This window comes from Budorcas taxicolor, chromosome 21, assembly GCF_023091745.1.
Source record: "Budorcas taxicolor isolate Tak-1 chromosome 21, Takin1.1, whole genome shotgun sequence".
NCBI lineage: Eukaryota > Metazoa > Chordata > Mammalia > Artiodactyla > Bovidae > Budorcas > Budorcas taxicolor.
Window position 1 is genome coordinate 28,624,220 of NC_068930.1, and position 14,743 is coordinate 28,638,962.

Sequence of the window (14,743 nt, forward strand, 5' to 3'; positions counted from 1 at the left end):
GGTGCGTGAAACAGCGCTTGGGAAGGAAAGAGGTGTGTCATGAATATTTTGCCTGCAGAGGACAAAGTGGAGTGTAGAGAGGATGCGCAGGCACGTCCCAGGACACTGAGCACACGGACACAGTGACTGGACTCTCAGCCCTGCTCTTGGGCATCGCACTGTCTCCACCGCTGACACAGGGGGAGTAACTCACCCGTGTCCTGGAGAGTATGGTCACATGACCTGAACCTGGCCAGTCGGTGTGTTCTATCCCTCCTGGCCACCGTGACTGGCTCAGGACTGGTGCGGTGACCAATCGGGGCCCAGGGCCGGGCCTCTCGCTGGAAGCAAGGGAAGAGGAGCTCGCCTTCTGCCAGAAGGGGTGGGGCTGGGTGAGGTCAGGCTCCAGCAGTGGGAGGGGCGTGAGGTCAGCCTGGGGCAGTTGGTGACCTTCCTGAGCCCATGAGGGCAGAGCTGCTGGCCTGAGAATGAGGCCGTTGCTGAGCCCAGGGGTTGAGAGCGCCGGTTCCTGCTGTGGTCCCGGAGCTCCACCTGAAACCGGAGGGAAGCGGTCTGCCTGTGAGTCCTCTCCTGCTTGCCTGTCAGCTTGTTTGAACCATGTTGGGTTTTCTGTCCAGCTGGCTAAGTGGAGACCCTGGAAATGCAGCTGTGTGGGTTTTGGCTGGCTTCAGGGAAGAAATGCCAGATGACACTTGGAGACGCCAGTTTAATCTGGATTCAGGTCGTATCTCTTGAAAATGAAGTGAAAGTCCCTCATTCGTGTATGATTCTTGCGACCCCATAGGCTATACATTTCATGGAATTCTCCAGGCCAGAATACGGGAGTGGGTAGCCTTTCCCTTCTCCAGGGGATCTTCCCAGTCCAGGGATTGAACCCAGGTCTCCTGCATTGCAGGCAGATTCTTTACCAGCTGAGCCACAAGAGAAGCCCATGACTACTGGAGTGGGTAGCCTGTCCCTTCTGCAGTGGATCAGGATTCCCAACCCAGGAATCAGACCTGGGACTCCTGCATGGCAAGAGGATTCTTTACCAGCTGAGCTATCAGGGAAGCCCAGTATCTCTCTTTTTTTTTTTTTTTTTTTTCCACCATGTTGAGTTTATTATTCCAATGGCACTAATACAGCTGGAGGTGCTCAGTGACACTGTGCGGGCGGGGTTTCCTGCCTTCTAGCTTCTGTCCAAAGAGAACATCTACCCGCTTGTTTCTTGCCCCTACTGGAGGAAAATCCACTAGGGGCCATTTACCCAAATAAACCTCTTAATGCGTTTATTTTTAACTTTTTGACATTAAGTTTCCCTCTCAACAAAAAAGTATTGGTTGTCCCATCCCCTCCCCCATTCCCACCGGCCAGATAAGTCCCTGCTCCGAGGGCACTTGTTGCCCCTAAAATCTGGAAAGAAATATCGAAAGAAACAGCATCAAGTGTTCATGTTGAGTGATGGCACGAAGTGGGCCCCAGAAACCTGTCAGGCAGAGCATTACTGGGTCTGGACAGCCTCGAGGTGTTGTGGAGAATGTGGGGGCTTGTTGCTGTGGTCACTTGTCCCTGGGCGCAGGGGCCGCGCCAAGTCCCACCCAGTGGCAGGCTAAGCAGAGGCCGCCTACAACTTGTCCAGGAAGTTGTCCAAGGCTGGGATCCCTTCCTTCAGGCCTTTGTGCTTGCGTGTCTCCACCACCACCTGACTGGGGCGGCTGGTGTTGTCAAAGGGGTCACCAGGCAGGATCTGCCAGTGGTCGAACACACACTGGGGGAAGGCCTGGCCACCCGTGTTGGACCTCAGGTCAGCGGTGAAGCCAAAGGACTCATTGACAGGGAGGTAGGCCTTCACAACAAACATGGGAGTGCCGGCCACCTGGGTCTCCTCAAAGCCGTGGCCCCGCTTTCTGTTCAGGACACCGTAGATACCACCAACCACTTGTTCCGGACACTGGATCTCCACAAGATAGATGGGCTCCATGAGCCGGGGCTGGGCAGTCAGCACACTGGCATACAGGCAGCGCCAAGCTGTGGGGATGATCTGGCCACCCCCACGGTGGATGGCATCAGCGTGCAAGCGTCACATCATGGACGTCAAAGCGCACGCCCCGCATATTCTCCTCGCACAGCGCCCCCTCCTTGGTGGCCCACTGGAAGCCAGCCACCACACTGTCCTTGATTTCATTGAGGTACTGTACACCCTTGGTGATGTCCGTGAGGATGTTGGGGCCCGTGCCATCAGGGCCGAAGCACCAGATCTTACGGGCCTCAGCCACGTCCCACTCGTACTTCTCAGCCAGGTAGCGGGCCCGCTGCTTGAGCTCCTGGCGTGCAGACACCTCGCCCTTGTCGATGTCCTCAGCCCGGCCATCAGGGAAGGGCCGCGCCTTCATGTAAAGCCTATTGTGCTTGTTGGGGGACTTGGACAGGCAGAGCATGTTCGACTCCTCACTGACAGTCTCCCGGTATGAGACAACTGGGTCAGATTTCTTGATGGGGATGCAAGCATGATCCTCCTCCAGGTCCTTGAGGCAGATCTCCAAGTGCAGCTCCCCAGCCCCTGCGATAATGTGCTCCCTGGACTTCTCGATGATGCACTGCACCATGGGGTCCGACTTGGCCAGCCGCTTCAGACCTTCCACCAGCTTGGGCAGGTCGGCCGGGTTCTTGGCCTCCACAGCGACCCTGACAACAGGGCTCACGCTGAACTTCATCACCCGCATGTTGTGGGCATGCTCGAAGGTGGTGATGGTGCCAGTCTTCACCAGGAACTGGTCCACGCCCACCAGACCCACAGTGTTGCCACAAGGCACATCCTCGATGGGCTCCACGTAACGGCCCATCATCAGGATTGTCCTCTGGATCGGCTTCAGGTACAGGTCCTCCTTCTTCCCAGGAGTATAGTTGGGTCCCATGATGCGGACCTTCAGGCTGGTAGACACCAGCCCTGAGAAGACCCGGCCGAAGGCGTAGAACCGACCTTTGTCAGAGGTCGGCACCATTTTGGAAATGTCCATCATGAGAGGGCCTTTGGGATCACAGCTTTTAATGCCCATGGCTGCCTCATCGTCTGGGGGACCCTCATACAGGAGCTCACAGCGGTACTTCTGGGCTGTCCCAGGGGAAGGCAGGTGGATGGTGATCATCTGCAGCAGGGCGTCCCCAGCAGGCAGCCAGCGGCGCATCACAGCCTTCAGAAGTGGTTTGCCCTCCTTGTCCTTATCTTCACTGTCCAACTTGATGTCCAGTTTTTCAATTAGTTTTGCCGTCTCCTCTTTCTTGAAGTTCATGATTGCATCAAACACCTTGAAGATTGGGTCCAGGATGAGCTGGCAGAACGTCCGTGGCAGCTTCTTGCCATCAGGGCTATTGGCTGACTTGCTGAACTTGCCAGTGGCTGGATCAAAGCACCGGTCTCCCCACAGCTTTTTCATCATGTCCTCCACCTTCTTGGCCCGCTCAGCAGGCCCTAGCTGTCCCTCGCCCTTGGCGGCAAACTTGGCCACATACATCTCTGCAAACTGCTTCAGGGTAAAGGCCCAACCATGGAGACCAGATCCAAAGCCAACAGTACCAAGGACGGGGTCAGTCATGATGTTGCCCATGGGGCCTCTCTCGCCCTCGCCGTAGGTAGAGATAATGACGTTGACATTCTCCACGATACGCTGGAAGGTTTGGTAGAGCTCCTCAGGCTCCAGCTGCAGCTCAAGCAGGGCCCGGTCCATCTTGTTCATCATCAGCACTGGCTTGATGTGCTCAGCGATGGCCTGGCGCAGCACCGTCTCTGTCTGCACACACACACCAGACACACAGTCCACCACCACCAAGGCACCGTCAGTGACACGGAGTGCGGCTGTCACCTCTGAGGAAAAGTCGACGTGCCCAGGGGAATCAATGAGGTTGATGAGGAAGCCAGAGCCATCCTTGCTCTGCTTGATGAAATTCAAGTCGTTCTCTGAAAGCTCGTAGGAAAGGGAGATGGCCGTTGACTTGATGGTGATGCAACGCTCCTGCTTGTCCTTCCGGGTGTCAGTGAAGCGGGTCTCCCCAGCCCGGGCAGAGGCGATGATACCCGCCTTACACACCAGGGAGTCTGTCAGAGTGGACTTGCCATGGTCCACGTGGGCGATGACAGACATGTTCCGGACGTTGGCCTTCTTGTCCATGATGGCCCGGATCTGGTCTACTGTGAAGTTCACCATGGTGGCGGATGGCGGTGGATTCTCCCAAGCAGATCCGAGCGAGCTGGGTCGCGCCGAGCAGCCCAGTATCTCTTAAGGCCAGCTATTCATTGATATCTCTTAAGGCCAGCTATTAATTGTAGGATTACCCTAATTAGTCTTCACAGGATTAAGGTAGCAACCTGCTAAGGTAGCAATCGATGTCTTTTTTTCTAGAGGACAAAACTGGGGCTCAGAGAAGCGGGTAACAGGTGACACAGCTACAGCAAGGAAGTGTGCACCTAGACAAACTCCCCAGATCCTGCTGTTAGAACCCAGGGAAGCCATATGGTGTGGCTTGTCCATGTGACAGGGGCTAAGGCACCCAGCCCACACTGGATACTGTGGGGACCTGACTTGGTAACTGCCGTCTGGAAGCTCTGAGACTCACAAAAGCAATTTGCACTGAAGAGAGGAAGGACACCTCCCTTCATCCGCCCCGCCACACCCTCCGGGTTCTCCCATACCCTGCCCCCTTTCTCTTGCTTTGTGAGGGAATAAGAGTCACACTCATGTGACCACATTGGCTGTCCACTGTTCACGAGCTACCAAGTGGAGCTGCTACAGGAAAGGCCATGAGCCTTTGCCCCTGAGTACCTCTCTTTCCTTTGCACCGTGGGAGCCCTCCTCCACACCTGCACACCAGAGGCCTTTTCTGAGACACGTAGGGACCCTCCCTCAGTTTGCAACAGGTTGCCTCCATCGCTGTCCTTTCAATGCCTCCCTTGAAACTCAGCTCATGAGCTCCTTTGTCTGCATCGCGGCCCACCTGGCTGCCACGGGAGGGACAGAGCTGACAATGAATCCAAAGCTCGAATCTCACAGCCAGGAATCTGTGTATAAAGGACCTGATTATTCACGCTGTAGGGGCTGTAGTAGGTTGCAGGGATCCGTAACCAGGGCTTAGGCCAAAGTGACTCCACAGCTGTTTTAATGCCTGGGGAGGGTTCTGGCTATAGTGTGGGTGGGGTGAGTCTCCTGAGGTTGTGAAGGCCCCCTGTGTGCAGGTTCATGGTGCAGAGAGAAGAGAAGGTGGAGTCCTTCCCTGGAGGTGGTCACAGCTCATGGACGAGCCAGACAGGCAGGCAGGGCTCGATAGCACCTGAGCTGCCTTCATGAGTGAATGGTGTGGGGGCAGAGGAAGAGAATCAGGTCTGCTCCCTTATGTGGTGCCCAGGGCAGGTTGTCACCAGACTAAACACTTACTATGGTGATGATCATCACTGCTGTCTGCAGAGGGTTTACATTGGTGTGTGTCTACATCTGAGCAGTCAGGCTGTTGCTAAACCACACTGGCCATGGGCATTGCCTCTCCTTAGAACTTGATATGTTTCGTCTCTTCCTTACTGAACATTCATTGCCAAGAGGGTTTTGGGGCCACAAGGATGTTGGCTTTTTCTCTAGCTTTGTCTCATGAGGGATGAGTTTCTGATTGTTGGTGTGGTTTGTTTTTCCAGCTCCCTTTCTTGGCTTATTTTGTGAGTTTGTTTCTGCCAGAGGAAGGGCTTAGGATCTGGCTTCTGGCTGAGATGTGACACTTACCACAGCAATGCCGACGTGGAGATCATGACCACATTTGCCAAAAGGGCTTTGTTTTGCAGAATACATCTCGAAAGTACCTACACTGTCCTTTCAGATACGCAAAGGCTATTTGAAATGAAATAAAAAACAAGAATTCTCAAGTTGACTCTTAGAATATGCAGGGAATCAGAAAAATCCCCTGGAGAAGGGAAACACTACCCACTCCAGTATTCTGGCCTAGACAATTCCTTGGAGTGTATAGTCCATGGGGTCACAAAGAATCAGACAAAATCGGATGACTGAACAACAACAGCGATGATGTCTCACCATTTGTCAAACAGAGAAACCAGCAGTATTTGCACGACTGTGTGCATGTTCAGGTGCTCATTCGTGTCCAACTCTTTGCAGCCCTGTGGCCTGTAGCACCCAAGATCCTCTATCCGTGGAATTTTTCAGGCAAGAATACGGAAATGGATTGCCATTTCCACCTCCAGGGGATCTTCCCCACCCAGGGACTGAACCCAGGTCTCCTGCATTTCACAATCTACACTGGCTGGCGGGTTCTTTTCTGCTGAACCGTCTGGGAAACAACTCATTACATCACTGGGTTATTCTAAAGTACTTCACTTAGAGTCTGGCAATCGGGAAGTTCTCACTGGTGATGTGAATATTCAGTCATGTATCATTATTGCTCATATGATAATGGAATGGCCACGCTCACAAAGGAGAAAGAAGAGCCTTTCCAAGTCCAGTTAAATCCTTCACCACACATATCTTCTTTAAATCTTCTGACTTTGAAATAAACATCAAGCATAAAGACATTGGTTATGGCCACCAGGAAAGATCGAGTTCTACTAGTAAGTGACGAGGCTTCTTCCAGTTCCAACATGCATGTGTTGTTTCCCCGGCATCACCCAGCACTTCTGTGACAGCAGCTGGGGGTCCTGCAACTTAACTCATGTGGACCCTGCCTATCTGGGGGTAGTTCCAGACCCCACAGGTTAAAGCCCCAGCCCTACAAGACTCTGCCCCCACTCCAGCCATCATTTGCAAGCCCAGATTGTCACCTGCGCTCTGACCCGCTGGCTACCCGTTCCGAGGTTCTAATGACTTTGGGTTCTATTAATTTTTGGAGTGGTCGCGGAACTCAGAGAAACATGTTGCCTAGTAGATCACAGCCTTATTGTAAAAGGTAATAAACTCAGGAACAGCAGATGGAGGGGGATACATAGGACAGGGTGTGTGTGGGGGAGGCACGGAACTTCACGCTCTCCGAGCCTCACTTTCCCCAAATCTGCATGTGTTCCTCAACCCAGAAGCTGTCCAGACCCTGTTTGGGGATTTTTATGGAGGAGTCATCACACAAGCACAGTTGATTAAATCAGTGGCTGTTGGTGATCGCTTCAACCAGAAGCCCTTTTGGCTTTCCCAGACATGGTCAGGGGAGGAGCGGGGCAGAGGAGGGACCGGAAATTCCAATCCTTAACCATGTACTTAGTTGCCCTGGCAAGCAGCGCCCCCCTTTGGAAAGGAGGCACTCTCCGAAAAGTCACCTCATTCACCTAACAAGAGACACCTTGACTGCTCTCCCCACTTCGGTAATTGCCAGAGTTTTAGGAGCTCTGTGCCAGGACCGGGGGCAAAGACCAAAAATGTATTTCTTACTATTAATACAAATCACAAGGTCACGGTGACCCCAAACATCAGTGATAATTTGGTTCTATAGCCTTAAAAGTTTTTCAGCAGTTGAGTGGGCTTTTTTAAACAAAATTTGGGGGCCACACCTCGAGGCATGCGGTGATCTTAGTTTCCCAATCAGGGACTGAACCCACTCTCCCTGCATTGGAAGGCAGAGTGTTAACCGCTGGACCACCAGGGAAGTCTCTGATTGGGCCCTTTTTAGGTGAAACTGTTATTGGCATAAACTAAATGGTTCAAGATTTCAAAAAGCTGGAGCTGAGCATGAGCCATATTCCTGTGGTGTCTTCAGATCATTATCGACTTTTCCATGGCCCCTACAACCCTCAGCTTTCCCCTGAGATGAATCAGTCCTCAGGAAGCCTGTTGCCTGTCCCTGCTCGAGACCAGAGTCTATTCAGCGGCCACTGGGCACAGGCAGTGTGCGGGGTGTGTGCGGGTCCACACCAACCTGAGTAGTGGAGAGATGTCAGGGAAGACTCATTCCCGGGTGTGCTCTGATTACAAGAAGTGAGAAGGTTTGGGGAACAAAATAGCCTCGGAGAGAGCCCAGTCACACTACCTTGCCCACTGTGAAACAAAACTGGGGCTTCTGCGTGCTTCCCCAGGGAGAAAGAAATCCATGGACTCCATTGGATACTCAAACAATGACCTCCAAAAGATGAAGAGTCTTCAAGTGGGATTTCTCAGCCTTGGTGTTGTTGGCATTTAATATCTTGCAGCATTCATAAATGCAACTGAAAATGTCCCCAGATGTCACCAGTGTCCCCCGGGCCCAAACATGAGGGCCAGCTGGACAGGCTGGACCAGGAGCAAGGATGAAGGAAATGAAAGTCGCTCAGTCATGTCTAACTCTTGGCGACCCCATGGGCTATACAGTCGATGAAATTCTCCAGGCCAGAACACTGGACTGGGTAGCCTTTCCCAGGAGACCGAACCCAGGTCTCCCGCATCGCAGGCAGATTCTTTACCCGCTGAGCTCCAAGGGAGGCCCAAGGGAAGCCCAGAAGCAGGGGTGGGGGGAGGCAAAAGGACAGGGAAGCAAGAGCAGTGGGGGCAGATAAGCAAGTCTGCCCTCCTGAAATGTCTGCTGGCCCGGTCGTCTGCAGTTATGACTGGGCGGGGTGTGGAGGGCACAGGGGCTCAGAGGTGTGTGACCCCCTTTGCTCCCCCTGGGCCAGCAGGTGTGTGAGGCTGAGCCGCTCTGAGGCAACATGGGCTTTGAGCCCCACACAGATGGGGCCCCTGTGTGCAGCGTGAGCCTTTCTCCCGAGTCAGGAGGTTTATTGTTGAGAAGACATCCCGTGATGACCGGGGGAAGACTGGCCTGGCTGAGGTAGCGGTCGATTGGTGGATCTTAGGGACACAGAACATTGAGTGTCCCAGGTGGGGCTTCTGATACCGACGACCACAAACTGGGGTGGTGGGGAGGCTTAAAACAATACTAATCGACAGTCTCCCAGTTCTGGGGGCCAGAAGTCTAAAGTCAAGGGTCAGCAGGACCGGGCCCCCCGACCTGGGCTCTGGAGGAGCGTCACTCCCAGCTCTTCCAGTTTCTGGGGCTCCAGGTGTTCCTGGGTTTGTGGTCACATCCCCTCAGCCTCTGCTTCCTCCTCACATGGCCTCCTCCTCTCTGTGTGTCTCTTCTCTTCTTATGAAGACATCCATCATTCTGCATAAGGCCCACCTAATCCACTGTAACCTTATCTAACTTGATTTCCTCTGCAGTGACCCGATTTACGAATAAAGGCCCCCTGGCAAATATGGGGAGTTGGGATGTGGGTGTCTCTTTTGGAGGGCACCATTCACCCCGCTACAAAGCTGAGTCTTTACACACAAGCAGTTATCCCAGGAATGGGGGGAGCTCACGCAGGACCCCTCGAGTACAGCCATGGATGGGTGTGGTTGGAGAGCTGAGCAGGGCAGGTGGTCTGGTGGGGACCAAGCCTTGGCCTGGCTGCCTCGGTGCAGGGTCCCGGGGTGTGCACGGAAGCCCCTGAGGTCGTCAAGATGCAGGTTCTGACTTTTAGCAGGTCTAGGAGTGCCCCACAGTGCACCTCTCACCTGCTCCCAGGGTGTATAAACTGCTGACCCTGGTCCATGCTTAGAGGTGCGAGGAGCGTGCAGGCCTGTTTCCCAGGAACTGTCAGAAACTTCCCCAAGGAAGGACCCCCCCTCCAGTGTCTATGCAAGTCCCCAATCCCCTGTCCAGTGCCCCAGATGTACCCCAGACAGAGACCCATACACAGCACTGGGTGCCTGGGTCAGGAACCCAGTGGAGGGGGAAGTGGTGGGTCTGGAAGAAACATGCTCATAACTTTGCGTATAGGATGGATGGAGGCTGAGCCTGGCCAACTGGCTGTGACCACAGGTGACCCACTTGCCCCCCGACCCTCCGCCAGGCACCGTGGGCCCAGAGGACCTCAGCTTAAAAATTGCTTCCCCAGCCACCCACGAGAGGGGCCCTCATTGTCAAATCAGGATCTGACCCCTTAATCCAGAGACGACCCCCGAGGTCAGTTTCACACATGAGGGTCCAGGAGGGATGTCATGTCAGAGACCCCTGGGACAGCAGACAGGATGGAAATGGTAGGGCAAAGTCCTGGAGGCAGGTGGCCCAGGCCTGCCTTCTGCAGGAGCGCCTCTTCCGCCCATTCCCCACTGCTCTGTCCCTCCGATGGCTGTGGGGTTAGCGGCCAGGGTTCCCAGGAAATGGACAAGAGCAGCTTGTGGGCCAACATGTTTCCTTGTAACTGAAACCCATCAGCATTTTTCAAGGGCAGACTCAAAGCCAGGGCATTATGTATGTCCACTGGCAATTGCTGAAAAGCCACACAGGAAAATCCCGACTATGCACTGGGGGTGACCGAGGCCCACACCTCCCTGATGTTGAACTTGACTCCGGATTTGGCCAATTGTTAAGGCCGCAGACATGTGAACCCTACGAGGTCAGTTTGCTTTCAAGCTGCCGTTCAGGGCTCGCCACCGCACCCCATGGCTGGCACGCTGTAGTTTCTCCTCATTCCTTCCCGGAGTTGGTGTGGGCCATGGCGGTATCTGTTTCCCGTCTTGTGGATATTGCTTTTTTGAAAAGCAAGCGAGCAACTGCCTACTGGAGGACGGGAGCCACCTCCACACCAGACTCCAGGATGGCTGGTCAGGCGGTAAGGGTACCTGAGCTCCCAGAGGGGCTCAGACCCCACACAGCCCGTGTGGCCATGTGTGCAGGTCCAGACCCAGCCCGGCCACTTCCTGAAAGCTGAGCAGCCTCAGGCAAGTGGCTTCCCCACTCGGGACCTTGGTTTTTCCACCTTAGAATGGAGGGGCTTTCACCTGCTGGGGGGTGGGCAGGGTTGCCATGGACATGGGACAGGGGAGAGGGGCATGTTTCTTGCAGTTTCCAGCTGAGGCTTTGTGGGCATGAGCTGGTGTCTGAGACAATTCCCAGACTTGGCTAAGTGTGGTGATGAGCATGGAGTTGGGAGTGGGGGTCCGTCCCCATAGCCTGGACATTGGAGTGGGGGTTCTCGACTTAGGGGCACCTCAGGTCTAATTTCAACAACTCCGTATGTAAGGATAATGCAGCAACAGATGTTCTCAGGGACTTGTCAGCCTGGATGCAAAGCCCCATCCCCACCCCACCTTCTGTGGGCATCCTGACCTGGCTTGTGGTAAAAGGGTCAGATCCCTTTACCACAGGAAGGAACTGAGGCTCTGAGAGGTGGGGCAAGGAGATCAAGGCCACTGGGCCGGACAGGGGCAGTTGAACGTGGGTGCTGGGTTCTCACGTCAGACTCTTGGCCCTGAACCGTGAGAACTGGACTGTCGGGAGGGCTGAGTGCCAAAGAATTGATGCTTTGGAACTGTGGAGTTGGAGAAGACTCTTCAGAGTCCCTTGGACTGCAAGGACATCAAAGCAGTCAATCCTAAAGGAAATCAACCCTGAATATTCATTGGAAGGACTGATGCTGAAGCTGAAGCTCCAATACTTTGGCCAACCCGTGTGAAGAGCTGACTCATTGGAAAAGACCCTGATGCTGGGAAAGATTGAGAGCAGGAGGAAAAGGGGGCATCAGAGGATGAGATGGTTTGATGGCATCACGGAGTCAATAGACATGAGTTTGAGTAAGCTCTGGGAGGTGGTGAAGGACAGGGAAGCCTGGTGTGTTGCAGTCCATGGGATCTCAAAGAGTCGGACGTGACTTAGTGACTGAACAACAACAAAATGTGGTCTTCAGCCTCCATCTCACTCCTACCCCCAGGCTTAGTGCCTGTGCCATGAGCCTCTCCTACAGTGAGGTGTCAGGGTCCATTGTCTAGTCCCGAAGCTATTCATATCTCTATTCATAATTCCACCATTACACATTCATTTCTTTGGCTGTAAAGTTTTTATGTCTCTTGAGTCTTAAGTGCTGAGGCTTTTCCACACCCCACCTGGCTCCCTCTGGGCCTCTCCTGGTTTTGTGGAAGCGTACTTGTTCTAAAGTGGAGAAGGAAATGGCAAAGTTATCAAGTGAATTCTGGACATGTTTTAAGAGTCTTGTCTTTAAAGTTCCCCAAGGACGAGTCTTCCCTGGTCCCAGGTAGTCGGGCTGAAATCTGTGCCCCTCTGGTTGCGGTTTTGATGTCCTCCCATGTCTCTAGGCAGGTTGTGTGCCAGAGTCGGCTCTCTCTGGCTCATCGGGAATTCTGCCAGCCGGGTGTTAACCCTTTGGTACATGAAACAGGCCACAGCGGGAGAATTTACACCACGGAAATTGGCAAATGATGCAGCTGCAGATCAGGGTTCCTTCCTGGAGAGCAGGGGGTTGGGCAGGGGGCTGCATACATTATCAGCATGCCCCTGCTGAGTGGCCACGTGTCTCCTTTTCCTGAAGAGGCCAAGTGTCTTCAAACGCGTCTATTGTATTTTCACTTCTCGTTATGACACCTTTTTATTTCTGCTCGTTCTGTTTGGTTCTTTTCCAAGTTGGCTGTGTCATTTTCTTTAATGGTTTCCTGTCCTTGGCAGGACCTTTCTATCTTGAGGTTCATTTCTCTAAATGAGATGAGCTTAGCTGATTTATTAGATGTATTATCCATCAAATCCTCTCAGAATCCCAAAGCTGAGGGGGTCACTTCTGCTGGTTCTCCTCCAGCTGTCTTTCATCCTGGTGTGCCTGGCGCTCTTCCATAACGGCCACCACTCTTCCATAACCTGTGGGGCAGTTCCCAAGCCTGGGAAGAAGGTGTCCTTATCCAGAAAGACTTGGCACTTGCATTCTCCACTCATCTGAGGGTGTTATGGATAGGGTCGCCTTGAACCAAGGTCACGGGCTGACATGCCTGGACCCACTGGGGTCCTCACCTGCTCCTTCTCCTGCTCGGCACCAGAACCACCTTCCTTGTCATTCCCGAGGCTGGAGGAGGGAGGTCCTTTCTGGGTCACCTGAAAGTGTCGTCTCCTGGGAGTCCAGCTCCATGGGGGGGTGGGGGGGGGAGGAGTCTTCTGTTGGACTCCTCCTCTTGGGCAGTTGCTCCTCTGGGTCTTCTCAGGTCTTCACTAACTTTAAGGCGTGACACTTTTTGATTGTTTTTGTTTTCCATGAGAGGGTGGATCTGAGTAACCTACCCACCAATCATCAAAGCAGAACTGTGAATGAATACATGTCTTTTATTCCTTCAAGAAGCCAGGCCTCAGGAACCAGACCCTATGCCGAAGCTGAGGGGTAAATCTGCCCCAGCCGGTCCTGCAGCCCCAGCTCCCTGAGAGACTGCATTCTGGGTCCTGGCTCACTGGAGACAGTCAAGGGTACCATGTCCAGGATGTGGAGAAAGCATGCTTATGCCAGCACCCCATGTGACCACTCCTCCTGGGCGGTGCTGACGTGGTCAGCAGGAACCACAGAGCAGAAATGCCTCCCTGCAGACCCTTTCCCAGGGACTGAGCACTTTGCTGTCCGCTTCGGGAGCCGTCCAGGTAGAGGGCAGGCGTGAGCAAGTCAGGGTCAGCCCCCAGGGTAGTCCCAGCCTGCCTCCTCGTCCACGAGTATTGAAATGAACCCAAGGATGCTGCCAGAGGTTGGGGAAGGACCTCAGGAGCATTCTCGGCCTGCACACGGTAGGAACTCAGCAGGACTGTGCCCCCGGCCCCATGGATCACTCAGCAAATATCCTCAACCAAGGCTCCTGTGAGATGACACGTTCAGGTGACCCAGAAAGGGCCCCTGTCTTCCAACTCCGGGAACTGGAAGGAGGGTGGTCCTGGCGCTGATCAGAAGGAGGGGATGAGGCCCACCCCACGCCAGACCCTCTCCCTCCCGGGGGGCACGTCTGTCACCTAAGCAGAGAGACTCAGCCTGGAACCAGCCTTTCAGCTCACACCCACGTGGGACCCCGGTGCCAACAGGAAGAGCAGGCAGGACCCAGGGCTGCCAAGAATGCACCCGGTCATTAGGGACAGACCAGCCATCACGTGCCTTGAACACATTCGAGGAGAACACGGCCTCTCCCACAGAGCGGCCCTGGCATCAGAGGCCCTCCGAGTGGTGGTATTATCCTTAGAGCTGAGGAAGCCGAGGGCACAGCGGGGAGGTTGACCAGTCCCCTGTGGTGGTCAGAAGTCCGACCCAGGCTTCCCACCGGGGCTCTGCGGCTTCCTGGCCCGGCGGTGCTCGGAAGCCGTCCTGTGTGTCCCTGCCATGTACACACGCTCCCCACAACTCCTGCTGGACCGTGAGCCAGTTGGGGTGCACACACAAGATGGCGTGGAGGTGCGCCCACCACCCTCAGGCCTGAGACGTGGCACCCCTAATTCCCTGATGGCAGTGATGGGGCCCTCTGGGGTGGGCGGCAGCTGTGGGGTCAGGGTGGGTTGGGGAGATGTGCTGCCCGGGAGCCCTCTGGGGGGAGCTAAGGACCCCAGGCTTGGCCTCATTGAGGCCAACCTTCCAACAACCTAGGAGGCTGCCCTTCAACGAAGATGGGTGGCTGTGACATATAACACGGCGGCTCAGGCAGCCGTGGGGATGAATAGGGGCCCTTGGCATCCTCGACCACAAGGAATCCCCCCGGGGACGTTTTTGCTTGTTCTGTGATTCCCTTCTTCCTTCTAAAAGGAAAGTGCCGGGAACAACTATGGTGAGGTCGCTGTTCCTGTGAGTTGAGCCGGGAGTGGAGGTTTAAACCAGTCCAGTCTGTGCTAGGCGAGCCTCCCCTTCCCCTCCCACACCTCGGACGGCACAGACCTGGTCACTCTCCTGGGCCTTCTTGGCTCTTTAGGAACTTTAAAGTATGACATTTGTTATTTCTTGTCTTTGTCCAGCATTTGGCGGCAGTCCACTGCA

The 14,743-nt window shown here is 54.4% G+C and overlaps 1 pseudogene; it reads right to left on the reverse strand.

The window, feature by feature from the left end:
- Window positions 1-1,076: 1,076 nt before the first annotated feature.
- The window catches only part of LOC128066750 (elongation factor 2-like), a 67,184-nt pseudogene continuing 53,517 nt past the window's right edge, over window positions 1,077-14,743 (reverse strand).